Source organism: Moschus berezovskii, chromosome 7 (assembly GCF_049115385.1).
Source record: "Moschus berezovskii isolate FMDL1 chromosome 7, NW_MosBer_1.0, whole genome shotgun sequence".
Lineage (NCBI taxonomy): Eukaryota > Metazoa > Chordata > Mammalia > Artiodactyla > Moschidae > Moschus > Moschus berezovskii.
The window spans coordinates 72,227,444-72,255,274 of NC_142466.1; the positions used below are offsets into that span (position 1 = coordinate 72,227,444).

Below are 27,831 nucleotides of genomic sequence, written 5' to 3' on the forward strand. Positions count from 1 at the left end.
CAAGAAAAATCCTCTGAATCAGTCCCACAAAGTATCACAGAATGTTAGACTTACAATGGCCCATAGAAACTTTCTAGTTTGCTCCAATCTTTTAATTTACAGATGAAAAAAACTGAGACCTAGGATAGGGAGAGGACTGCTAAGTCACACAGCTAATTAGTAGCTGTGTCAAGATTAGAACCTGAGTCCTCTACCTCCCAAAGTGGCACATTTTCTAGTATTCACATTATCTACCTTCAAACACATGCTCCCGAAATTTCAACATGATTTTAATAAAGGGAATAACATGATCAGAAGAGTAATGCTACATAGAAAGACTACCAGTGGGGCAGAATTTGATAGGAGGAGACCAGGAAAGAGGTTGTTGGATTATAACAAAGACTGATATATCTTGGTGGCTTCAACTAAACTGAAGGCAATAAAAGTGGAAAGATGCAAAAGGATTCAAGACATATGTTGGAAGTACAGTCAGGATCAGCTGAACTCTGTCATCTAGGTCGTCAACAACAAATTTCTGACCATGAAACATACCAAGGTGAGTAACCTATTTGCCAAGGGATGCGGGGGTGGGGCGTTATACTTGTACACTTGGCCTCATTGTCACTGCTGTTATTAGGATTTCACTTTCACTTTTCACTTTCACACATTGGAGAAGGAAATGGCAACCCACTCCAGTGTTATTGCCTGGAGAATCCCAGGGACGGGGGAGCCTGGTGGGCTTCCGTCTATGGGGTCGCACAGAGTCGCACACGACTGAAGTGACTTAGCAGCAGCAGCTACTTAGTTCAGATGATCCTACTTGTCTTGGCAAACAGCACCTACCTGGCTCACACATTTATAGACCCAGCTTCCCCCATGCACTCAGACAGCTTCCTAACTAGAAAACTGATACACATACTACGCTACAGGATTAGGTTTAATCAGACACTGGATTTGGGGTACTGGCATCCTTGAATGAGGCAGATGAGCTCTGCCTCATCTGCCTGTAAGTACTTCTACTTACAGGTTGAAGTCAGCCCAGATTGAGTGGCACATGAAGAGCTTCCTACCCTCTGTGCCCAGAAAGGCAAATCAGTAGCAATCTTGATGCTGGTGTAAACATCAAATGAAACCTGAATCATCCAAACATTCAGCACACAGCTAGTTCAGGAATCTACCCTTGCTACCCAAGATCCTCTGGTTTCCTTCAGGAGCTGCAGACCTAACCGGTTCACTGGGGGAGCCTGACCTCTTGACCCTTTCCTGAGACTGGTTTTCTACACCTCTCACCCGTCTCCCACACTCCTCCCAGGCTTGTAACTCAGACACATAGACACCAAGCACAATTATTGATCCAAAGATCCGCTGTTGCTCTCTGTATGCTTCTCTTGGACTGGAGACCAGATCACACACAAGTTGGTTTTGTTACATTCCTCCAGGCTTAGCTTTGGTCTTCCCATTAAAAAAGTCTGCCTTGTTTTTTACTTTATGGTGGTAGAAGGAAAAGGGAATGGGCAGCTCTCAAGCAGTGCTCATTGAGAAGCAAATCCATGCAACCACTCTGAAGAGAAATTTGGCAAAAATCTGGAAGAGTTAATGATGCACATATCCTGTAATCCTTTTCCTAGGTATACACCCAAGAGAAATGGATAACAGGACCACCAAAAAAATCATGGAATGTTATTCAGATCCACTTTATTTTACAGCAAAACTGTAAATAACTCAAATGCCTAACACAAAAAAATAGATAAATTGTGGGATAGTCATAAAATAGAATATTACCCAGGAATTTAAAGGAAACTTACTAATATATACAATACGAGTGAATTTCAAAATATGTTCAGCAAAACAATCTAGACCCAAAAGCTAATGCTGGTTATTCCACTTATAAGAAATTTAAGAAAGAGCAAAACCAAATCTAAACTAGCTCAAAATAGTAATTATCTGTGATGGGACATACAGCTGGGGCTTTGGACTGAAAAAGCACATGGGGGAGCTCTCTGGGGTTTATTTTGCTCGCTGCTGTAACGGCATATATTTAACTATTGATTTGGGTTTCATAGTGGTAAAATATACGTATAATGAAATGCCTAACCTTAAGTGTACAACTTGATGAGTCTTGATAAATGTATTATCCATGTAACTACCACACCAGTCAAGATATTGAGCATTTCTATCACTCCAGAAAGTTACCATATACCCTCCCAGGCAACTACTGTTCTTATTTCTATCACCATAAATTTTCCCCCTCTATAACTTTATATAAAGAGAATAATTCAATGTTATTTTGTGTCTGGCTCCTTTCACTCATGATCTTTGGAGGGATTTGCTCTTATTGCTGGATGTATCAGTAGTCCATTCTTTTTACTTGCTGAGCAGTATTCTTGTATCTGAATTATACCGTAATTTATCCTGGATGGATATCTGGGTTCTTTACAGCTTGGGACTAGCATAAAGTTGTTGTGAACGTTCTTTGGTATGCCCTTTTGTGGGCATATGTTTTCATTTCTTCTGGAGAAATACCTAGAAGTGGAATTTCTGGGCCACAACACAGATATATGATTAATTTTTTTAAAAACTGCCATTTTTTTCCCAAAATGATTGTGACTTTATACACTATCAGCAGTTTTCCTACATTCTCACCAACAGTTGTAGTTGTCTATCTTTTTAAAGTCAGCCATTATAGTGAATATAAAACAGTATCTCACTGTAATTTTAATTAGCATTTTCTCAGAAGATTAATGATAATAAGCAATTTAATGTGCTTATTAGCTATTTATACACATTTCTTTGTGAACCACCTGCTCAAGTCTTTTGCCGATTTTATATTAGATCACTTGTCTATTGATTTGCAGGAGATACGTTTATTATAAACATTTTCTCCTGGTCGATGTCTTCCCTCTTCATTTTTTATTGTGGTAACTTTCAATGAGCAAAAGTTTTGAGTTCCAATAGATCTATTTTTTCCTGTTTAATGCTATTTATGTGCTCACCAGGAAATCTCTGTCTAACCCAAGTATGTTTTCTTCTAGAAACCTGATAGTTGTTTTACATTTGTGTTGATGATCTACTTAAGTATTTTGATTTTTGGTGTTATCTGATAAAGAATTTTATTTTTAATCCCATTTTCCAATTGCTTACAACTGATCTATAAAAATATACTTGGCTTTTTTCTGTGGTCTTTCTAAATTCATTTTTAAGTATCAGTAGTTGTTGTGCAGATCCCTTTAGATTTTCTATGTACAGAATTACGCCCTTTGCAGGCTTTATATCTTACACTTCTCTTTCTTGCCTCATTGCAATGGCCAGCAGCTCTAGTGAAGTATTATCAGTGAAAAGAAGCAGTAAGGAAGGACATCTATACTTTGTTCTCAATCATGGGGGAGGGCTTTCAATATTTCAGTGTTAAATGTGATGCTGCTACAGGAGTTTTATAGATGCTATCAAGTTAAAGAAATTTCAGTTCCTGATTTGCTGAATTAAAAATTACTGAATCTTGTGAAATATCCTTTTTGTATTTATTGAAAGGATTATATGGGTTGTCTTCCTTGTTATGTTAAAAGGTGATACACATTAACTTTGGGGTTAAGCAATTTTGTTTCCAGGGACTAAACCCCACTTGACCATGATGCATTAACCTTTTTATACAGTCCTAGATTCAACCTGATGATATTCCTTTAAGGATTTTTATTTGTCTTAGTTCCAGCTGCTATAAAAGAATATCATATACTGGTGACTTTAAGCAACAAACATTTATTTCTCACAGTTCTGAAACCTGTGAAGTCCAAGATCAAGACACCGGCAGATTGTGTGCCCTCTTCCAGGTTGCAGACTGCTGACCTCTCCATCATATTAAGGATTAGGACTTCAACATATGAATTTTGGAGGGACACAAACATTGTCTATTGCAGTGTCTATGATCTCAGGAATACTGATCAGCAATTTTCTTCTTTTGAAGTATTTTTCTCTGGTTTTGGTATCTGGGTAATGCTTGCCCCATAAAATGAGTTAGGAAACGTTCCCTCCTTCTCTATTCTCTGATTTGTTTAACATTCATATTACTGCTACTGTTTGATAGTATTCACCAGAGAGACCATCTGGACCTATAGCTTTCTTCACAGGAAGGCTTTTTATCACAAATTCAAAATTTTAAATATAGGGCTATTCAGATTTTCTGTTCCATCCTGTATTAGCTTTAGTAAGTTGTGTTTTAAAGGAATTTGAAAACATCTCATTTCTTGAATTTATTGGCATAAAGTTTGCATAATATTTATTAATCTTTTAATGTCAGTATGATCTATTCCTCTTTCATTCCTAATTATGGTAATTTCTGTTTTCTCTCCTATCAGTGATGGTAAGAGTTCCTCAATTTTATTTTACTTTCAAAGGACAATCTTTTGGCTTTGCTAATTTTCTCTATTGTCTCTATTTTTCTATTTCTGATTTCTGTTCTTTATTGACTTCTTTTGGGTTTAATTGGTCTTCTTTTTCTAATTTCTTCTGGAGGTTTGGAAACAGAGCAAGCAGGCTGTGAACAAGATTTATGTATGAAGGACACCAAATTCAAGCCTGAGTATCACTTTCTCTTGAAGTCTTGGAGACAACCTCCAGGTGGTAGACAGACACACACAATACATGGGCTCTGATAATGACATAAGTTCTTCATCTTTGGACACAGGTTGAGTGTTTCTGCATACTGCAGTACATCATTTGTAATCAGGACCAATCAAAGTCCTGAAGGCCCAGGTTCACTGCTTTGAACATGTCTGGAGTCTACTGGTACATTGTCAAGGCCCTAAGATTAACATGAGTATGGACTTTTAGGCAAGCATAAGGTCCTAAAGTTTAAGCTTCTTTTTCATGTTTCTAAAGGTTTTCCGAGGAACCCAGGGAAATGAGAGCTGTGTCAGCAACACTGTCTACATAAATTTGAGTTCTTATAGGTACCAGAATTATGAAGGTTATCTATTATGAACTGAGGCCCCAGATATCCATAGCTATAATTTTGCAGGTTTTGGCACCTTGATAAACAAGTGATGTCAACCAATTTGAATGAATTAAAAATTTTTTAAAGGTTATCAGAGTTGGTGGGAGAAAAGTTATATGAGAGGGTTGAAGTTGAAAGAATGAGAGATTACTACAATTTCAAATATAACGGATGATATATGCAAAACATTCAAAAACTGTAAACTAAGAGAATTAGATCTGCTGTTCTCTGGATTGGAAGTCTGTAGAAGCCAGTGAATTCCAAGGAGGCTTCAAACCTAAAAAATAAATTAAAATAATGAACTTGGGCCTTCTATGAGCTTCCTTGGTGGCTCTGGATAACTTCTGAATATCTTCTACTTTGCTCAGATTATTTGCTCCTAGCCCTTTCTATGGAGAAGGCAATGGCAACCCTCTCCAGTACTCTTGCCTGGAAAATCCCGTGGGTGGAGGAGCCTGGTGGGCTGCCGTCTATGGGGTCGCACAGAGTCAGACATGACTGAAGCGACTTAGCAGCAGCAGCAGCCCTCTCTAACAGTAAGTAATGTGTCTCCTATGATCTATTTATTTCCTTTATGAAACTTAAATCTGTGGAAACTTTTCCATTGTGAAGTCATGAAATTCCAAAGACCCTGGAAAAATAACCAATCCCATGAGATGGACCTGCCTTCAACCTGGAGTTCTTCTCCCAAATTTGTGGGGCATCCATTCAGTTCTTTTACCACCTCAGCTATATTCACGATAACTGAATAAATCTGGAAGTTGTGGGAGCTCCAGTGTGGCAGTGGAGGTGAAGATGGGGCCTGCTCGCTATGAACAATCCACTCTCATAAAACAATTTAAAGCAAGGCAATATTTTTGCATTTTTCTGTAATTAAGTATCATTAAGATATTGAAGCCGCAATGCATCTTTCAATACCTATTTACTGAATGCCTACTACACACCAGACACTGTGCATGAGACAGAGGGATCCAACAGTGAGCAAAGAAAGAGAGGAAAGAAAGCTACAAGACAGTTTTGAGTGGAAAGAGTAGGAATGGAGAAGGTAGAGTGCTGGTGTGATCCTTTATTACCAAAGACTTTGTATATTCTTGGGTCCTTGAATCAGAAAAAAGTAGCTATGCTGGATCCCTCTCTCTTATGGGGGAGAGAGTTTATGTATGTGTGGTGGGTTTGGAGAAAATGAGGAAACATAAGGAGAATACCTCAATTTCTGCCCAATGGAAGTGGGAGGATGGAATCACTGATGTTCCAGAAGCTAAGAAAGGAAAAATGTAAATTATTTTCTTTACGCATGTGGTTTGCACAACATCCTCCAACATAAGACTCCCACTTGGGTCCTAAAGTTGGAAAAATATAGGGAGTATGGAGATGAACAGAGTAACAGGACTTGACATGGTATCCCAGGTGTCAGCACTAGTAGACCAACTCCTAGAGGGAGATATTTGTAGGATATTCTCCAGGTTCATTACTCACGTGCATTATAAATATGGAATTCATGTCATTAACCTAAATTACAGAGATGCATTTCTCACATAAGTCCCTATATGCAGGCTGGGTAGCAAAGAAGAGTTCTTAAAGTGGGGGTAATGTAAAGAGCTCTTAAGAATTTCCTAACCTAAAAGGTATTTCCCGTGTTGACTGAAATATTTCATTGATTCCACTGCTTAGAACCTATCTTTAATCATCTCTCTGTAACCACAAAAGCAGTTACAATAAAGATTCTGAAATCAGATTGCCTTGTTCATCCTGGGCTTCACCACTAACTGCTCATGTGACTTTGGAGAATGCTTTTTCAATTTATCTTATTTATTTGGCTGTGCCAGGTCTCAGTTATGGCATGTGGGATCTAATTCCCTGATTGGGGACTGAACCCAGGCCCCTACATTAGGAGCACAGAGTCTTAACTACTGGACCATCAGGGAAGTCCCTGAAGTAAGGTTTTTAATAATCAAGAAACACATTTATTGAGTATGCAGTCACTTAGCAACTTTACAGCTAAGCACTTTACATGTATTTGCATGCATGCATGCTTAGTCACCATGTCATGTAGCCCCAGGGACTGTAGCCCACCAGGCTTCTCTGTCCATAGGACTTTCCAAGCAAGAATACTGGAGTAGGTTGACATTTCCTTCTCCTTCAACCCACATCTCCTGCATTACTGGCAGATTCTTTACCACTGAGCCACCTGGGAAGCCCCATGAGATAGAGGTAGGTATCATTATTATAGTTATCAGATGAAGACACTGAGGCAAATGTGTAACTTCCAGGTCCAAAACTAGTAAACTGAGGAGCTGAAATTCAAACCTAAGCCATTTTAACTACTATAGTCTCACGATTCTACAGTGGCCTCACTTAAACACTCTAAGCCACTATACCTACCTTAGACAGTTGTAAAGATTAGGTTAAGATAATGCGTGCAGACTTGATGGAGTGCAAAAAGTGTTCAACTCTATTACTATTTCAGATAAATCAATCCTTTAAATAAAAATGTAGCAATGTCTAGCAAACCCCCACACAAAGCCCCAAAACAGAGGCACGAAAGACCCATCAGGACTCCATTCCTTCTTGCCTCTCCAGTCTCATCTCCTACCACTTCCCCCATCCACACTTCAGCCTAACTGAGTTACTTTTCATTCTTCAGAGGTGCAAGACATTTCGTTATCTCCATGACCTACAACATGCTGTTCAACTCAAATCTGTCTGGAACCCCCATCCCCTGCTAGGTTAGATGCTCCCTGTCTGGGCTCCCACAGAATCCTGCACACACTGGTTGCTCTTCTAATGCTGTACTCAAAGTCCTCTGTTTATCTGCCTCCTCCATTATGCTGTAAGCTTGAGGACAGTCTGCTGCAGTAGTCTCCCATCCTAGCTCCCAGAACAACATATGCAGAGCAGACATTCAATGAATGTATACACAATGAACACATTAATTAATTCTGATTAGTGTTCTAATGGAGTTATAACAATTTACTGGTAGGATGAGTAAAGACTGATTGGGAGGGTCTACAACAACTTCTCTGAAGAGGCAGCAACTGACTTGGCTCTTTATGGGAAGGTAATGCATGGATCAGTGAATACACACAACAGGACCTCCCAAGAAGAAAAGGTTTGAGGAAAGGCTCTAGAAGAAAACTATGGAGTATAATAAGTAAACTTCTATGACTAGAAAATAGGAAACAGGGAGGATAAGGTCACTGTGACAATAAAACTGAGAACTGCAAAGAATCATCAAATCTCTTTTCAAACAACTTTCCATTAAAAAAAAAAGAAAAGTTACTGCTGCCCAAGTAATGTTATCTGCTCCCAGTTCTTCGATTTGCATTTCTTTTCATTCACTCATAACTAACCCATAATGACCACATCAAAAATACAGCAATGCATACAAGGAGGGATTGCAGCAAAAGGATAGAAATGGGGAAAGTAAAATAGCATGAAAAGTAGGATGAAACTGCTCTAAAATGAAAATACCAAGCAGATAGGAGAGTCTCACCTGTATCAGAGCAGGGCCCATGTCATCAGTTTGACTGTTCTTACATTTATTTAACTTAGTCCTTTTTAACTACATAAATTTCCATAATGTACTCACATCAATTTAAGACGCAGAGACAGCAATCACTGAAGGTAATCGCTATCATTTTAGAAAGGAAACCTTTGACCTACGTACTTTGCACTCCACCCAGTAAGCCACTGGCATTACTAAAGAGTCAGTGAATGATACAGTGTTAAATACAGGCTACATCATGCAAGAACAAAATTTACAACCACTGTACTGATTGTGCCCCCTGCTTTACACACCAAATCGATACTTAATGCACACCTGTTAGGAGAAAGACACTCTTCTTTGCATTGACAGGGATACCTTGATGAATTTGGTATGATCCAGACCCTTAAAGAATATACAGAAAAGGTGAGCCAAATGTGTACATGATACTGCAATTCAGGCTGTGATAAATGTATGAAAAATGTAACATGAAAGCAAAAAAGAAGTACTCATTAATCTTAACAGGAAAAATGGAGGAAGATTTCATGGCAGGGTTAACTGGGACTCCTAGGAAAAGTTTTCATGGTGTTTATTTTAGTTTTACAATTTTTTTAAATTACAAAGGTGATATATGTTCATTATGAAAAAATACAGAATACAGATAAGCAAAAAACTACAAATCACTACATTTTGGTATATGCCATTTAAATTTTATTTATTTATAAAAATAATAACATTTTACATTCTTTTCGGTAAGCAGCTTTTCAGGCAACAATATATTACAACCATCTTTCCATGTTATTCACTATACTTCTACAACTGACTTTTATATTTTAAGAGGAGCATACCACAAAAAGAGTACACAGCAAAAGCCTTCTCCCTTCTACCCTCCATTACCTTACACTTTTAAATGGAAGCAACCACTTTTACCAGTTTCTTGTGATCGTTCCATGAGTAGTCTATGACTATATGAGCATGTGTGTATATATTTCTCTTTTTAAATAAATGGTAGTAATGCACACAGTTTTGTACCTTGCTTCTGTCCCCCAGGCAGTACACATATCATTGCCTTGTTCCTCTTAGTGGCTGCAGAGTGTTCCATTTTACTTATATACAATACCTTATTCATCCAGTACACTTTGATGGACATTCAGAATATTTCCAACCTCTTTCTGGTATAGTAATGCTACATATATCCTTAAAATGTAAATATGCACACATTTGTGACCATATCTGCAGAAGTGGAATTTTAAGGTCAAAGGATATGTACATTTTTAGTTTCATAGACATTACCACAGTATTCTCCATTCAGATGGTCCTAATTTCTAGTCCTGCCAACTTTACAAATGAGAACACCTACTTATTTCCCTACCTGTGGATGCCCAAGATACTATTTTCCATTCTCCTCCCCCACCACACACACACACACACACCTTACAGACAGGTGAGGTCATTTGTCTGGTCAACAGAATAAGGGATATGAACAGACGTACGTGTCATATTGAGGCCAAAGAAACTGAGAAGACGGTGCGTATTTTCTACTCTTTGTTTTTCTACCAGTTGGAAACAAAGCTGGAGGGAAAGGGAGAGCCACATGATGCAAGGAACCTGAGTTTCTGAATCACCTGAGAGAGAACAACTGTCTAGCAATCAGAAACATCCACAGTGACTATTGCATGACAGAGAAATAAATTTCTATTGTATTGAGCTGCTAAAATGTTAGTGTTTGTTACAGTAACTTGCTTTAGGCTAAGCAGTACACCAAGATACCCTTTTTTATATAAAACACTAGATCCACATTTCAGAGGGATACATTTCGGCAATGTTTAGTAAGTATTTCAATGTTAAGTATGACAATGGTTATTGAGAAAGTATCCTTCATTTCCTGGATTACTTAGAGCTGTTTTTTATTTCTCTTTTTAAAATCAAGAATGGGTACTGATTATCAAATACCTTTACAACATCTGTGGAAATGACCTTATGGTTTTCTCCGTTGATTTACCAATGTGATATATTACGTTACTATTTCCTCACATTGAAACAGCTTCACATTTCTAAAATAAATCAGGTTTGCGTGGTTACGGTATTTTTACAAGATACTGAATGCAAAACATAAACAGAACAAAATATGGGAAATTCTTCAAACATGACTTAAATTTTAATTGAGGAAGTAAAAAGTAGAAGAGACCTTTCTGAAGAACGAATCTGTTATCTGGAAAAGCAAGTGAAAGTTTAACACACTGTCCAGGGAAATAATAAAAAGAAATGGAATCCCTAAATGAAAAAAAAAAAAAAAGAACTAGAGGGCCATTCTAGAAAGCGTAATTGTAAATAAAAGAAGTTCCAGAGGCAGACCAAAGACCATACTGGAGAAAGTAATGATGAAAACACAATACAAGAAAACTACCCTCAGGAGAAGACCTGAGCTGTTAGATCAGAAGCACTCACTGAGTGCCAGCAGGATAAATGAAAAAAGGTGTACATTTAGGCATATCCTCATGAAATTTCTGAAGTTTAAGAATAAGAAAGAAAAATATAAGCTTTCAGAAAGAAAGAACAGGTTACTTACAAATGAATGAACATGAGGCTGGCAATGGGCACGGATAAGAACGTAGGCTCTGAAGCAAGACTACCTGGGCTCATATCTTGGTGTGACTTGGTCAAGTACTTAACTTCTTTGTGCTTCTGTAAAACAGGGATGATGATAGTTCTTAGCTTCTAAAAGGCTGGCTGGAAACAGTATTTTCAACAACACATGGGAAGTCTGGCACATCATCTGAGTCACCCAACTTCTACCTGTTAACACTGAAAGCTATATCAGAGTCTGAACTCTGCACACTAGTGAAAGACAAAAGCCTGCCCTCTCCCCAGAGCTTAATGTGTAGCACTAATGACCTGAAGAGCTGGCTGGATTAGCCCACCAGAATGCCTCCAGTGGTACCTGAGCTCCATGCAAGTGAGGCATGAACTGATAAGCGGAAGCAATCTCACTGATTATTCTTTAATGTGAACAAGGCACTGACAACAGTCTTTTGGCCCAGAGTAAAGATTAACAGAGAAGAAAAGGCGATAGGCTCTGTCAAAAGTAAATAGACTCACAATGGAATCTCTTGCAGTCAGTGAAGACTCTCCCACAATCTTACTGTTACTCAGGGATCTCCACAAAGTGAAACGGTATGGGACTTGTGGCTGCCTGATTTGGGTGTCATAAAAAGTTGTTTAATTCATTTAGCAAATTCTTTGAGCACATTTATGTATCAGGAACAACAGTGGGGTTCTAATTGTGAACAAGACACAAGTCCCTTTCCTTAAAGAATCTACATACATGGACCTGGATTTATACAACCCAAATGACCCATGAGATGTAAGAAATCTATCCCAGTACCAAAGAATATCTCTTATATTCATTCACACACACCTTTTAGTCCAATTGAACATGAAACAAAAAAGCTGAATTCTTGTTAATCATGAATAGTCAGATGTTACTTTAATTTAGTTCCTTTTTCATAGTTCTGCAAATGCAAACCCTAGTGTAATGATTTGGTGGGATTCTTGGGTTAATTAGTTCAATTCTAGTAACTAAGCATTTAGCACCAAACATATGTATTTTAAATGTGCCTCTATACATACTAGCTAAAAATTCCCTAGCCCATTTGCCCGCCTTCAGACAAGATTATTTCTTCAATCCGAAAGGAACACATAGAATTAAATGACATACGTTGAATGCAGTGGGTTGAACTTGTGGTCCCTGAAAAAGGTACACATCTTAAGTTCCACTCTTGTCATTTAGTCCCTATTTGCTCTTTAGTAAGCAGGTTAGCCTCTCTGAGCCTCCACCTTATTTGTAAAAACGGGATAATCAAACCTGGGCTACTATCCCCCAGAGTTCTGATAAGAATAAATGAGATCATACATGTGAAAATATTAAGACTACTATAAAATCCTTTACAAATATGAATTAATATTCTTAAACTTTATCTGGAATTTCAAATGAGGTTTGAAGTTTGGGTTCTTTATTCAAGCCCATTTGCTGCAACCCTTTACACAAATCAGTACTGCCTAATTTTAGCAATGCAAACCTTGTATCAATTTTTAATATTAAATTTTATTTATAGAATTAAGCTATTACTAAAGTACAGAGAACTTCTTTAGTGCTAGGATTTAATGAAGAAGGTCTAATTACTACTAGTCTTATCAGCCATTTCTCTTCCCTCCAAATATCTTCTACTACTGTCATACTAATTTAGAAAAGAGACCATCTAATTGGTTTATTGCCCCATATACATTAACAAATCAGTTCTAACTGATTTGCCTTCAAAAATATCTGTGAACTCACTTAACATAATCATAATTCTTTCTCTAGCTGACCTTAATTATTCCATATGAATTCTTCTGGCTAAGAATGAACCATTAATAACTTCTTCCTCCTATTTTCTGGTTTTCCCCCAATAGGTGGATCCTGATCTACTGCCAGACCTAGTTCTTCTTTCCTGAAATCAAATATATTTATGAAGTATAATCATAAACTAAGAATATTCTATCCATTGTGCACTAAAGTTTCATAACCCTATAATCTCACTTTATCCATGTACGAGTTTACATTTTCTATAGAATTCTTCCATTTTTACTTCACAAGAAATATCATCAAACATATTCTAAACTATTGAGAAGCTAGTTCTACTGCAAGCTTCAAATTTCTTTCCTTCGGAGCACAAAGTTTGACATTAAAAATAAAGAAATGGCACTCTGATGATGCAGTCTTTATTTTCTTGTGCCATAATCATTATTTTCTATACCACAGGTGAATGATATTCAAATTTTCCTCAGATCTAACACAGAATACCATAAACATTTTATTCTTTGAAATTTTGCCTCTTAAAAGAATTCCTCCCAAACAGAAGTTCAAGACAGTAAAAATCTGAATGGGCTCTTGAAATCTGTAGATGCAATAATAATCAACTGTAAGTATTATCACCGGTAACACACCCTTAAGATGAGATGTCCTTCAAGAACACATTAGGTGTCCCTATCAAGCCACTGAATTATGGGTAGTAAGTTATTTTAATACATTTAAATTCACTACCTTTCTATAAGCAAAAATTAAATCACTTCTGAGATATAAACACCTGGCTCTCCCAATGACCTCTAAACATTTCAAATCAAAAGTTACCCTTAGGAAATCCACAATCATTATTTTGTATAAATACAGACGAATACTACTCTATACCATTATCACAGGCTTTATCCGCCTACACATGGGTTTATAGAGGTTCCTACTATATCATCTCAGATCAATAAGAAATTTAGTAACAGTGGTCTCCTAATTCTCTATGGCCTACATAAAAGTACATAAAAACTGTGAATCTCTTCCAACAACAGGAGCCTCTACATTTTTCAGACAATTGATCCCACGTGAGACTGCCAACATACTATTTATGTATCAATCCACCTGATCAGGAAAACTGGAAGTAATGATCTTCATTAAGAATTTCAACTCTGGAACCCTTGAGGGTACTTCTTAAGAAACTAAAGACATCCTAAGAAGCTGTCCATTCCCCAATCACCCATCTTAGGAAACAAGTGTAGAACCTGGCTCCTCGCCACTAGAGGGGGGTGTTTCTTCTATTGGTTTCTCTTTCCCTTAATTTGGCTTTCCAGAATTTCTGGTTGAACTAGAAATAAGCCTTAAGATCAACATTCTGACCTTTATTTCCCCTTCATTCTGTGTGGCCCTTTCTTTTTATTTCAGGCTGTAATCTACCACTAAAATATCAATTTCCATCCCTGATTACTTGTATAATTATGTTTCACGTCATATTTCATTGCCTTTTTTATGAACAGACTAACAAGCTGCACAGAGTTGATTCTAGAGACTTTGACATTAGTTCATCTAAAAAAAAAAACCAGAAAATCCAACCAAGACTGCTTATTCTTTTTCAGGAAAAAATTCTATTTTTCATTTGCCATGTTCACATTAATTCATTTGAATTCCAAAAAAACTGCTGGGGAAAAACTGAACAATAACAAATTTTAAAGAAGATACTCAGTCTCTTTAAGTGACTTGCCCAAGATTTCAGGTAGCAAACAGTGAAGCCATAATGAAGACTCACAAGCCCCGACCCCTAGACATTTCAGGTGTTACTTGTACTATGCCATGAGTAAAAGGCACTAGATAAGAAAATGGACTGAGGACTGACCTAGTCTTACTATTTGCCATACTAGTCTAGAGCAAACAGCTATGTGACTACTTCAGTCAGTTCAGTTCAGTTGCTCAGTCATGTTTGACTCTTTGCAACCCCATGGACTGCAGCACGCTAGGACTCCCTGTCCATCGCCAACTCCTGGAGTTAACTCTAATTCATGTCCATTGAGTCGGTGATGTCATCCAGCCATCTCATCCTTTGTCGTCCCCTTCTCCTCCTGCCCTCAATCTTTCCCAGCATCAGGGTCTTTTCAAATGAGTCAGTTCTTCGCAGCAGGTGGCCAAAGTACCAGAGTTTCAGCTTCAACATCAGTCCTTCCAATGAACACCCAGGACTGATCTCCTTTAGGATGGACTGGTTGGATCTATTCTCAAGAGTCTTCTCCAACACCACAGTTCAAAAGCATCAATTCCTTGGCGCTCAGCTTTCTTTATAGTCCAACTCTCACATCCATACATGACTACTGGAAAAACCAAAGCTTTGACTAGACGGGCTTTTGTTGGCAAAGTAATGTCTCTGCTGTTTAATGTGCTGTCTGGGTTGGTCATAACTTTTCTTCCAAGGAGCAAGCGTATTTTAATTTCATGGCTGCAGTCACCACCTGCAGTGATTTTTGGAGCCGCCAAAAATAAAATCTCTCATTGTTTCCACTGTTTCCCCATCTATTTCCCATGAAGTGATGGGACCAGATGCCATGATCTTAAGTTAAGTGTGACTACTTAACTCACTACTATTTCTGGCAAAGATTATATACATCTTAGACTAGCCCCTACCTGCCATGAAGTCACAAAGTGAGACAGGAATGGGTGAGAGAGATAAAGGAAGAGAGGCTCAGGGGAGAAGGAAGAGAGGAAAATAAATCTATTAAACAATCTTGAGGTCAGGCATATGATGCAAAGTACTCAAGAACAGGGACTAAAACATAGCGAGAAATCAGTATCAGGAAAAAGAACAAATGAATGACAAAAAAGCAGTCACATCATCAAATAGTCAAAGGATCCAACAGGCTCCAGAAGAGATGACGGGTGCTGGTGGATTCCCTGCTGCTTTCTGTGAAAAGTCCTGGTCTAACACAGAGCCCCTTAGAGAAGACCGAGGTAAGAGCTGGCTGGTTAAAAGCTGTACCCAACTTTCTGAAGCCATTAAGAGGGGGAGGGCAGAACCCCAAGAAATCTATCAAAATCTAAACAAAACCAGCTGCCATGAATCTGCTTGGGACAAAGTGAGTATACCACTCAGAATGCTTTTGGCTGAAAGTGACAAAATCCCAGATCACACTGGCTTACACAATAAGGAACTGTATTATCTCACAGAACTGGAAGTTCGGAAGTAAGGCAGACCAAGTACAATATAATCAGCAGTTCAGTAAGGTCATCAAGAGCTCAGGTTTCCTCTCTCTGCTCTGCCATCTTCTAGATCAGCTTCCTGCTAAGCTAGTTTCTTTCACTACCCTAAGATGTCTTGTGCAGTTCTAGCCATCATATTCAGACATAACAGCGTAAGAGGAAGAAAAGGCACTATCTCTTTTTCTCTTTTTAGGGTCAAGAAACCATATTCCAGATGCACCCTGGCCCTCCTTCAGACTTCCCGTCACATCTCACTGAACAAAACAGGTTACAGACCAACTCTAACTCTTCATTAGCAGATGAAATGGGATTAACCATGACTGCTTAGACTAATCATCTAGAGTAGAATGAAAGCTGGGTAGTCAATCACCACAACCATACTAAGGGCAAGTTCTGATGATGAGTATTATCGTGACACTGTTTTCACTCCGTAACAAATCTATTAACTTATTGTGTTGCTTCCAAGATCTTTAACAAGGCATGTGCTTTGCCCAAAATTTGAATAATCACTCTTTGCTCACATTCCATACCTGCCATCATAAACTTTTTTAATCAGTTTTAAAACATTTTATTATGATTTTCTTGGTCTATCTACTATTAAAAAAAAAAACAAAACACTTCACTCCCAAGCAATATCTGCAATGGAGGTGTCCTCCCAGACAGGCAGCAGCCTGACAGCATGGCTCAAGCATTTGTGAACATCAAGATTCAGCCTGGGAAGGTGGTCATGTTCATCAAGCCCACCTGCCCCTACTACAGAAGGACGCAGGAATTCCTCAGCCAACTGCCCTTCAACCAAGGGCTTTTGGAATTTGTTGATATCACAGCCAACAGTAACACCAATGAAATTCAAGATTACTTGCATCTGGCTCACAGGAGCCAGAACGGTACCTCGGGTCTTCATCGGTAAAGAGTGCATAGGTGGATGCACTGATCTAGTAAATATGCAAGAGAGAGGGGAACTGTTGACATGGCTAAAGCAAATTGGAGCTCTGCAATAATTACAGAGCAGACCCAGGCTGATAACCCCCTTGAGGGATGGATGGCATTGCAAATAACAACAGCAGTTCCTGGAGGATGGACCTGGGGCAATTTGACCCAGCTACAGTGGACCTGGGGCGAATTTACCCAGCTACAGCAATGGTTTACTTAAAATTCTGAAATATGTTAACCTCAATAAAGGGGGAGGGGCATTTTGGGAGGCAAAAACCAGCTTCTTTTGACTAAGAATTAAAAATGGACCAACGTGCCCAAAATAACAGGTTTAAGCAGTCTCATGGATATCTCGTTTCATGTGGATTGGCCCTTTGGGTTCCAAAGGGACATGACAAGATATGCTTAGGATTCACTCACTGATCCAAATCTCTTTGGCACATGTTCTTAGCAAGTGTTCTCCTTGTGCTGGGATGCCGCTACCTCTAACTCCCGTGTTTCTCAACCAAGTATATCTCAGGTCCCTGAGGATGATGCTAGAGTTTGTTTTCCGCTGCTGCCTGAAAATTATTTGTTGAGTTTGACTTCCTAGAATTTGTATTATGAAATCAACAGGTATTTTGAATGTGCTTTTCCAAAAGGTATCTCCCAGGCCACCATCCCCACCCCACCTCACCCCCTCCTACTTTGACAGTCACTGCTCTGAACCACTGTCCTGAACCCTGAAAACTCACAGATCTCATAGGAAATGTTCAACAGTTCTGTGAGGGGGCTGAGCACCCAATCTGAGAGATGCAATATGAAAAGTTAGACACTGCTGATCCACACTCTGTGCTACAGGGATCAGAAGTCTAAATCTAGATGCGGTGATCATGCGGCAACACTGTTAGGTCAGATGGTGTCCAGAGAATCCTGAACAAGCATGTATTGTTTAGATTACAAACAAAAGAAAAACACAAAAATTTAAATGTTGTGTGGAAAATCTGTATCCCCATTCCCCAAAAATATGTCTCTGAAAATAGCCAAATTTGAAAAACACTGTTCTAAGTGTTCTCTCTCTCCCCTTTTTCCCCCTCACTCTATGAGAACTAAAGAATTCCTTATTGTGAAGGATTCTAGAATTGCAAGATTAAGTTAATTTCCTTCTGTAGTCTCTCAAGTATGAATGGTTAATTTCTTCTCTATTAAAGAAGTACCCATGGATCACATAGTGATTTTTGCCAAATTATTTTCTACATTCTCAAGACTTTAAGGAATGTCATCAATGCAAAATATACCAATTTCAAGCATTTTTTCACATTCATCCCTCCTTCCATTATAAATAAAGGCACATGTTATTGTCCTTCAAAAAAAAAAAAAAAAAACTTCAATGCAATATCTTATAGTGAGAATGGTAAATAGGTTTGTCATAGCAACTCCAATAGGTACATCTACCTAGAATCCCATTTCAAGAAAGACCCAAAGCTGAGTCTGGATCCAATGGGTAACAGTGCTGTGACTGATCAGCGATGTCTACCATGTACGAGAGCTTGGGCACAACACACAACGTGTCCCTGCCAGCCCTGACTTAGAGAAAATCTACTTAAATAATTTCCCTTCAATGATAATGGATTTCTCTGCCTTATTTTTATTTTAGTCAGGACCCAATCTAATTCCTCTTTATAACTTCCATCTAACTTACATATATACACATAATATACATGAAGCATGAATACCGAAAATTATTTTGTAGATGATCAGAGTTCCACAGGGACCCTTTTGTAAATACAAAGAAGGGATGGACAGAATCGCTTAATTTATAAACTGTCTCATTTAAAGAAAGCAGGGGGGTCTTTGAGGCCCAAGCTAGTGATGGACCTCAGCAGGCTTCAGGGACTGAAGGAAAAAGAGAATGGCAGTTTATTTTCAGTTAAGGTGGACTGGCCCACAGTTGCAGGTCAAAAGGTAGAAAGGAACCAAAGTCTAAACCTGGACAAAGGTGACGAACCAACAGCTGCAGAATGATTAAATAATGGCAGATTACAAGCAGCATTCAGAGTTTGTGTGTTTAAAATGCACTTGAAAAGAGAGGAAAGGACAACAGCGGTTATTCTTCGGTAAATTATAATTTATGGCTTTTTTTTTCCTTTTGTCCTTCTACTCCTTATCTACATTTTTCTGAGTGTCCTGTACTGCATATGCACTGCCATTTTAATGAGGGGAAAAAAGCAATAAAGGAAACATCTTTTTATCTTATCGCTCAATGTTTTGGTTGTTCCAATTAACCTCTTACTGACTTTTAGTTCAGATCAAGTTTGTCCAACTATGCTATTGTTGGGCAGCTAGGTTGCTTTAACCTTTTGGTATCACGAGTAACACAGTGCTCCTGTAGCTGAAAATTAATTTGAAATATAAATGAAGAAAAATTAGAAAAATCTCTAGAAAAAGGACCAAAAGTATTTAAACAACTCATAATATACTAAAAGTATTACTACTCAAAAATTTGTAACTTAGCATATTCACTTTCTACTAAATAATTGTTTTAACCAAATTTTCCAGTTGACTAGTTTGCTTTCAACTAAGTTGTATTTGGACAAAAGTGATTTTGGCCAAAATGATTTTAAGATAAATTGTATTGGACAGAGTATACTACCACCTTTAGGGGGAAGTCTGAAGGCAGAGATAAGAAACAGGCTCCCCCAAAAGGTTTATTAATAAGAACAGGCAAGTCTGAAACAGAAACATCACCAAGGGCAATGGTTCAAAGTAGAAGGAAATGTCTATCAAGGAGCTATAAAACTAGCCCAAATAACTTTTTTTTTTTATTGAATAAGTTTATTTAGGGGTAAAATAGACCATTTATAAGTAATGAAGTCCTTTAGACTTCACAAATTCCAATTAGGAAAGGGCTGTTAACTAACTATAGTTTCCCGACTGCAGTGCATTTCATTTTAAAGCCCAAATAACTTAGAAAGTGCTAGTATGCATATCAAGTAAATTCAGTTTAAGCTGCCTGCTTGGACACTCTCCCCTAGGAACAATGCTGGATTTTCCCTAGGTTCCCTAGATGAAAAAAAACTTCATTATCTGTTTGGGGTTCAAACTGAGGAAGCATGTTCCCCAAATTATTCATCCACAGTCACGTTTCCAGTAAATGAGGTTCTGGAGCTGACTACTGCATGATCCAAACCACTTCCTGGGCATATTATGGTTCCCTCTCCCAAATTATAGACAGTAATGTCCCAAATTGTCAGAAAAAGTAGAGGTGGCAAATGATGTGAATTTGCACAGAAAGAAGCAACCTGAACTGGACTGCCTCATGAGTAAAATACCCAGGTAGTGGATTTCAGCTTCTGGAACAGCTGATTAGCATGGCTAGAGCCGTCTCTGGTTCGAACAATCTTCGAAGGAACCTGATTACAGTTAAGATTTCTTTTTAGTCCATTATTGCTCAATGGAAAATCCTGGAAAGCTTTCTTAGAAGCCTGTATTCATTCAAGTATTAACTGGCTGCCAAGCTGCTGGTGTAGCTGAGGTAAGTAGAGAGGTAGCGGGGTGGAAGGCAAAGACATCTTTGCCATTAAAGGTGTTCTCTAGGAAGGAAAACCGAGAACTGCATTTATACTCAGTCACAGCAAAGCAGGTGTGAAAAAACAAAGCATATGAATCAATCTGTTTCTAGTAAGAAGTAAAACAACGTAGAGAGGGACTAGTCACAAATGGTATTGGGGCAAGTGAGTAGCCACTTGGAAAAAAAATTAATTTGGACCTATCTCTCACACCATACACCAAGAAAAACACATCACAAAACTTATGTGTAAAATAGAAGCCATAAAAGTAGTAGTAGAAGACAATTATAACCTTGTAAAGGGACAGGCTTTTCTAACTAGGACAGAAAATCCAAAAGTCATAAAAGGTAAGACTGACAAATTCAACTATGGCTTAGGAAAAAATCTACCTGGCAAAAAGACCACAAGCAAAGACAAAACACCAATAACAAACTGGGGGTAAAGAGAATATTGCAATTCACTTTGCAAACCTCCACATTATAAACATCAACCACAAACTAATGTTCAAATGACTCCCCCCAAAAAAGGCAAAGAATATGAGATACTTCACAGAAAAGGAAATACAAATATATTTTAAACATATGAAAAAATATTCAAACTCACTCATAAAAAGAAATAAAAATTAAAAGTACACTAAGATAATAATTTTCACCTATGAGATTGGAAAAAAATCTGAAAGTTCAACAACACATTTTGTTGGCAAGAAGATGGGTAACATGGTGCTCTTAGACTCAGGTGGGGATATAAACTGCCTCTATGAAGAACAAATCGGCAGTACCTATAAAACTACTATGAGATATACTCTTTCACCAGCAATTCCACTTTCAGTAAATTTATCTTACAAAAATACTTGCACAAGTGTGAAATAATCTATGTAACACTGCAGCGCTGTTTCTAATAGCAAAGACTGAAAATTTCCCAAATGTCCATTAATATGGTACTGACCCTATATCCACACAACAACATGCAAGAGATCCCTAAGACATATTGTTAAAGTGAAATATACCTCATATATTTCTCTACTGTTATGTAAAGAACACCAAAACACCCTGTTTGTGAAAAGAGCAGAATAATATGCATAAGCTTTCACTGGCATAAAAAAAGGAAAGCAGAGCAGAATTTATATTTATATTGACTTGGATATAAATTTTAAAACTCAGAAATGATAGGAATTGAGTAGATGGTGGACAGAAGTGGAAGAGAAACTTTTTATTTCTAAACATATTGTAGACTCATGTGAATTCATTTCCTTTGCAAAAGTTAAATCTTAAAATTTAACATAGTAAATGTTTAGAAAATATAGCTTGAGTTCCTAGATAATATTCTACATTTGCACCCCTCCATTTACGGGTTATAGATGGTACACAAGTGACTGAGGCCCTAAACTTCAAATTCAAAGCACAATGAATGTTACAGAAGGAAATCTGATATGGAGAAGAGAAGAACTTACCAACGAACAGGTTATATAAACCAAGGCAGAGACACTAAAGAAAAGAGGGAAGAGTACCACCGTGTGAAAGATCAGAGCAAAAGTGCCACATCAAGATAATGAGATAAGCCAGAGGTTAACTCTTGAAACGGTTCAGGATCAAATGTGATATAATTCCATAGGATACTTGAATTTTTTAGTTCAAACACAGATGTCACACAGAGTGCTGTGACTCAGGGGTGCTGCCCTCAGGTGGGCAGCTGCAATGGACAGAAGGGCAGTGCAGACGCAGCAGCACAGTGATGAATAGCAGGCTTTCTCTGCTGCTCACACGCTGAACCAGAGTGAAACCCTCTGAGAAAAGTAAATAAGTTCAAAAGGCTGGTTACAATAAAGGAAAAAGTATTTTGAATAAAGTTTCTTGAAAACTGCTTTCATTCATTCATCAAATGTTTACAGAACACCTACTCTGTGCCAAGAACTTCTCCACGGGCTCAATAAATTCATCCCCCCCAAATAAATATGTCCAAAATAATTTAAACAAAATGGCATTTTAAAAGATTTTTGAGATAAACAGAAGCTTAAAAGTTTAAATATGAAAGTCGCTAAAAGTTAACTGACAACTATAAAGTGCTACGAAACTATGGTAAACATTTCAAAATGTACACAGGTTATCCTATTGTTTTTTAAAACAGTGAAATCAATGACAACATGTGAATTTAAATAAGACAATCATATTCAGAAATTATAAATAATGAGGAATTTTACCAAACTTAAAAATGGCTTCATATTCTCAACACTACAACTGATAAAACAAGAAAACATAAAAAGGGAACTAATTCAGAACAGATGTCAGGGAAGAATTTTTCCAGTAGTGAACTATAAACATGAGGAGCAAATAATGAAAAATGTATTATGGTAAAAATTAAAATCAGTTACTAATTACATGATCCAAGTAGTAAATCAGATACCTAAATATGTAGAAGAGGCATTTAAAATTAATGGACAAACCATGTTTTTACCATTCAAACCTAACTCAGATAATACATAAACTGGCAATGCGTTAAAATTTGGCTATTTCCCAATGCCTATAAAGTCAGCTCTTATTTATCCATAAGAGAGAAGGAAATGGCAACCCACTCCAGTATTCTTGCCTAGCAAATCCCATGAAGAGAGGAGCCTGGTAGGCTGCTGTCCATGGGGTCACACAAAGTCGGACATGACTGAAACGACTTAGCATATGTGCGTGTATTTATCCATTAAAATGTATCCAGCTGCAAATCTAACAAGTCTGCAAACAGAATTTATTGAATTCTTCCTGCCTGATTTGTTAACATTTTTCCAACTTAACACCTACATGGTACTTTACTGTTGACCTGCTTTCTCAATATTTCACTTTATCAATTTACACTCTAAAAGGAAATGTAAAGACTTACAAGCCCACCATCACCAGTCCTTCTCTAGGAAAAAGCAAAGGACAGTTTCATCTTAGCTGCTACATTTAAGAAGAAATGATTTATGCTTCAGTTCAGTTCAGTTCAGTCGATCAGTCGTGTCCGACTCTTTGCGACCCCATGAATCACAGCACGCCAGGCCTCCCTGTCCATCACCAATTCCCAGAGTTCACTCAAACTCATGTCCATCAAGTCGGTGATGCCATCCAGCCTTCTCATTCTCTGTCGTCCCCTTCTCCTCCTGCCCCCAATCCTTCCCAGCATCAGTCTTCCAGTGAGTCAACTCGTCGCATGGGATTTATGCTTAGCATGCAGTAAGAATCAGAAAGGAACAGGAGGAGCAAACAACAGTGTCTATTCCAATGAAAGTTTATTAATTTGTATGAAGTCAGTTTGTGATTCATCCATATTCAAATGAATGAACAAAAACAAATTCCAAAGCTAAATATAAAATGACTTTTGGACTATCCAGGTTTCTGCTTGTTTTCACTTTATGGACAAAACAACGCCGTGAAGCTGGCAGTCCATTAACTCTCTCAGGTCACCAAGATCTCACTCAATGGCTTCAGTTATTTACCACATAGGGCAAAAACGTTAAGCATGATATTACTAATACTACTACTACTACTATTTGTATAGTAAACAAAAGAGTTCTGAGCCACCTGACTATAGCAATCTGGTAGTGACGAGAGGCCAGGTCAGAACTGACACAAGCATTCAACCTCAGAAACTGAAAGATCCTTACAGATCACATGGTAAGCCCAACATTATTATTTTACAGATGATGATACTTAGGTCCCCCAAAAGATTACTTAACTTCTGCAAGGCTGGGCAGTTTCATGGCAGCAAAACCAGTCCCATGCCTCTGAGAAGCAATCTAGTGCTCTCTGTAAAATACAGCATCCCACTCTTGGTGAACATGCTGAAGGACTGACCCTGTACATGTGAGGCAATCTTTTTTTTTTTTCCCAGAACTGGGTGATAGTAAAGGGCTATGTAGTTACATGTGGGGAGATACTTCATCCATCAACCCAAGATAAAATGCAGATCTTATTTCATAGCCCTAAATAATATCCTGAATTTATTTATCAGACATGAGTAATAACTGTTCTCCTCCAAATTACTGTGGGCTTCCAAAGTTTACCAGCAACTGGTGAAAAACATGACTAAGAAATAAACTATCTTTTCAAACAGACTATTTACTAATGGGGTTTCCTTGGTGGCTCAGACGGTAAAGAATCCGCCAGCAAAGGGGGAGACCTGGGTTCAATCCCAGGGTTGGGAAGATCCCTTGGAGAAGAGAATGGCTACCCACTCCAGAATTCTCACCTAGAGAATTCCATGGACAGAGAAATGTGGCAGGCTACAGTCCATGGGATCACAAAAAGTTGGACATGACTGAGCAACTTTCACTCACTCACTGAGGAAAATATTATTTAATGAGATTAAAAAATAATATTAGCACTTACACTATTAAATCGTTCCATCTCTGGCTTTTACTCTTCTGAAATTTTCCATAACTGAAAGTCTATGCTGATTTATTATTTACTTTTTCCTTGTTAAATATTAATATTAGAATTCCCATGAGTCTCTTTCTAAAACTTCTAAGAAACCAAAATTCCAAAATCTCTTTGCCTAGCTTACTTCTACATATATGAAGTGTCATACAAATCTACTTACATATATTTTAGAAAAGATGAGAAATTCAAGAATTTTTATGTTTAACTGGCTATACACAGGTGCCATGGTTCTGTTTCCTGAACCTTAAGAAATTTTCCCAAAAGAAGTTGATAATAACATTTCCTCGCCTACAGCAGCCCATTTTTCATTGAGAGGAAGCAGCACAAGAGAAAGTACAAATAGAGGGGAAAATGGTAGAAGAGTCAAACCAAAAGTCTGTCAGGAAAAAAAATCAAAGCAAATCTTCCTACACAGATATAACACAAGTCAAGCTGCAATTTCCTAGTATCACCATGCAGCTGTCTGGCCTTGTGGTGGGCATCTTGACAAGGTATATTCAATCAAAAGTGTTAAAAGTTAAAGAAAATAACTAATGTATGATATCAATTTGTCCTTTCATTCCAAGAATATCCTAATCCATATAATTGGTTACTTATAGCTGTTCTCTATTCGTATTTAAATTTAGATGGGGAAATATTTTATGGGTACTTACTATCTCTGTTAGACTTAGGAGCCACAGGAATTTCAAAAGATATATGAGGCATGCTTTTGAAGCTTACAGTTTGACAGGGGAATAAGCAATGCACACAAGAGTTCAAAAAGAAAGCAGTGAAATAAGAACTTTATGAAAGACTAAAACACAATCAGAATTCACTTCTTGAGCTAGTTTTAGAGGAAGGGTAAGATATCAATAAGCAGAGACGAAGAGGAAGAAGAGAACTCCATAAAAAAGAAAACTGTGAACAAATGTGGCAGGGTAAAAGGATGTCTGAAGCACAGAGAGGATATCAGTTTGACTAGGACAGGAAAATTACACGGAAATAAAGAAACCAAGGTGTGCAGGCTTTGGGGTTTTATTTTGGAGACAATACCCAGCTGCTGAAGACTTTTGAACCCAAGGGTGATAAAACAAAGGCCTATATTTCAAATGTTTGGAAGAGACTATTAAACCTATGGGCTTCCCTGGTGGCTCAGAGGTTAAAGCGTCTGCCTCCAATCCGGGAGACCCGGGTTTGAGTCCTGGGTCGGGAAGATCCCCTGGAGAAGGAAACGGTAACCCACTCCAGTATTCTTGCCTGGAGAATCCCATGGACGGAGAAGCCTGGTGGGCTACAGTCCACGGGGTCGCATAGAGTCGGACACGACTGAGCGACGGAACGGAACGGATTAAACCTATGGTGTTATTTAGCGTAAACTTTAAAAAAAAGTGATATAACAGAAGCTATACTTGAGGAAGAATAATTTGGCAATAATAGAATTGACAGAGAAGGGAGAGTATGCAAGCAGGTCAAATAGAATACAATTGTCCCATGTTCATAAGCTGAGTAATTTAAGTGGTAAGTCAATGTTATGCCAAGCTACCACATTTTATATATATATCTTGAATGTAGTAGAGAACTTCTATAGTGATTCAGGAAAACATGGACTTACGAACAAGTCTCCTAATTTTCCCTCCTATCTTCACCTTAGTAACAAATTCTGGCTTGGAATTTTTATTTCACTTTAACTCACTCAAGTTTTTTATCAATAAGACTCCTTATCATCTTTACATACTAGCAAAATCAACAAGATGTACGTATCAGTGCTTAATCAGAAGAGCACTTAAAGCAATTTTTAAATCCTATTTTGTTAAAGAATTTGCTTTATATCATACACAATAAATTTCCCTCAAATTTCATATTTTATTTTCCAAGAGAAAGAGCACTTTCATTCTTGCAGACTACAACCACATAATCAAAACAAACAAAACATAATTATCCAGTGAATGTGTAATAGTTACTTCATAGAGTTTTTTAACAGATTGGCTGCCACAAGTATCATGAAAGCAGAAACTAACCACTTTCTTTGCTTTGGGTGTAAACTGGGCCACACATGAATGTCCCTCTTCTAGAAAAAGGACAAAACCAAGTTAAATTTTCAACATTTCACAAATTAAGATAGTCTTATTCTATTGGATTTACCAAAAGAAGAGATTTAATTATAAAATACCGTTTTATTTAATAAAAAGTCATCGAAAAGGTATACCGAAATGGTCAAGTTACATAAGCCTTACAGAAAATTATGCCTGATTTTTAGTAAATCAGACTTTTGAAACAGTATGGAACAGATATTTGAAAAAGAAGACTTAAAAGATTCACTTGGTTTGAGGTCATCTGAAGAAGTGCATATGATTAGGGCCCTAGGTTTAAGCAGGGGGTGGTGTCCCAGTTTGTAAGAAAGCCTAGTCTCTGCTTCCATGACTTTCCATTTGAGTGCAAAAATGTTGCCACTTATCAGTGACCACTGGAACCTCTCCAACAGTCAGTTCAGCTTCCTACCCAGAGGAGCACTAAGACAGCTGATTGGTTCAGAGAAATCAGACAACAGGCCTCAGCCTCAAAGCAGTCAAGGAACAAAGATTGGTGACCAGATACTCAGGGGAAAAAAAGGATGTAAAAGGCAGGAGAGGGGGGAAGGGGGCCAGGAGAGAACATAACCAAGGGAAGCGTCCAGAAAGTCACATCCACTCAACATGTCAGAGAAAAATGTCATGGAGACATTCAGCTAGGGATGGATTTTTTTTTTTAATTTAAGATAAATAAGAATATCGAAACTGTCACGGAGGAAATCCAAGTCATATGAACAAACTTAACTAACAAGTTTTACATATTAACATTTACAAAACGTAGTTTACTCAACAAATTCACTGAAAGATGTCTTATTTCCTAAAAACTGTACCTAACAGTTGTCCTTTTGAGTGATTCCAGTCCTGCACGCGATTTCAAAGGGAAGGGGGAACGGGTGGGGT

General features: G+C 37.9%; 1 long non-coding RNA gene and 1 pseudogene across 1 annotated transcript in view; one reads left to right on the top strand and one right to left on the bottom strand.

The window, feature by feature from the left end:
• LOC129556862 (uncharacterized) overlaps positions 1-27,831 on the bottom strand; it is a 622,407-nt gene that overhangs the window by 593,764 nt on the left and 812 nt on the right. Inside the window, exon 2 of the long non-coding RNA XR_016037858.1 lies at positions 11,020-11,135. This is a non-coding gene — a long non-coding RNA (uncharacterized LOC129556862). The remainder of the gene's footprint in view (positions 1-11,019; positions 11,136-27,831) is intronic.
• LOC148777357 (glutaredoxin-1 pseudogene) lies at positions 16,679-17,000 on the top strand (annotated as a pseudogene).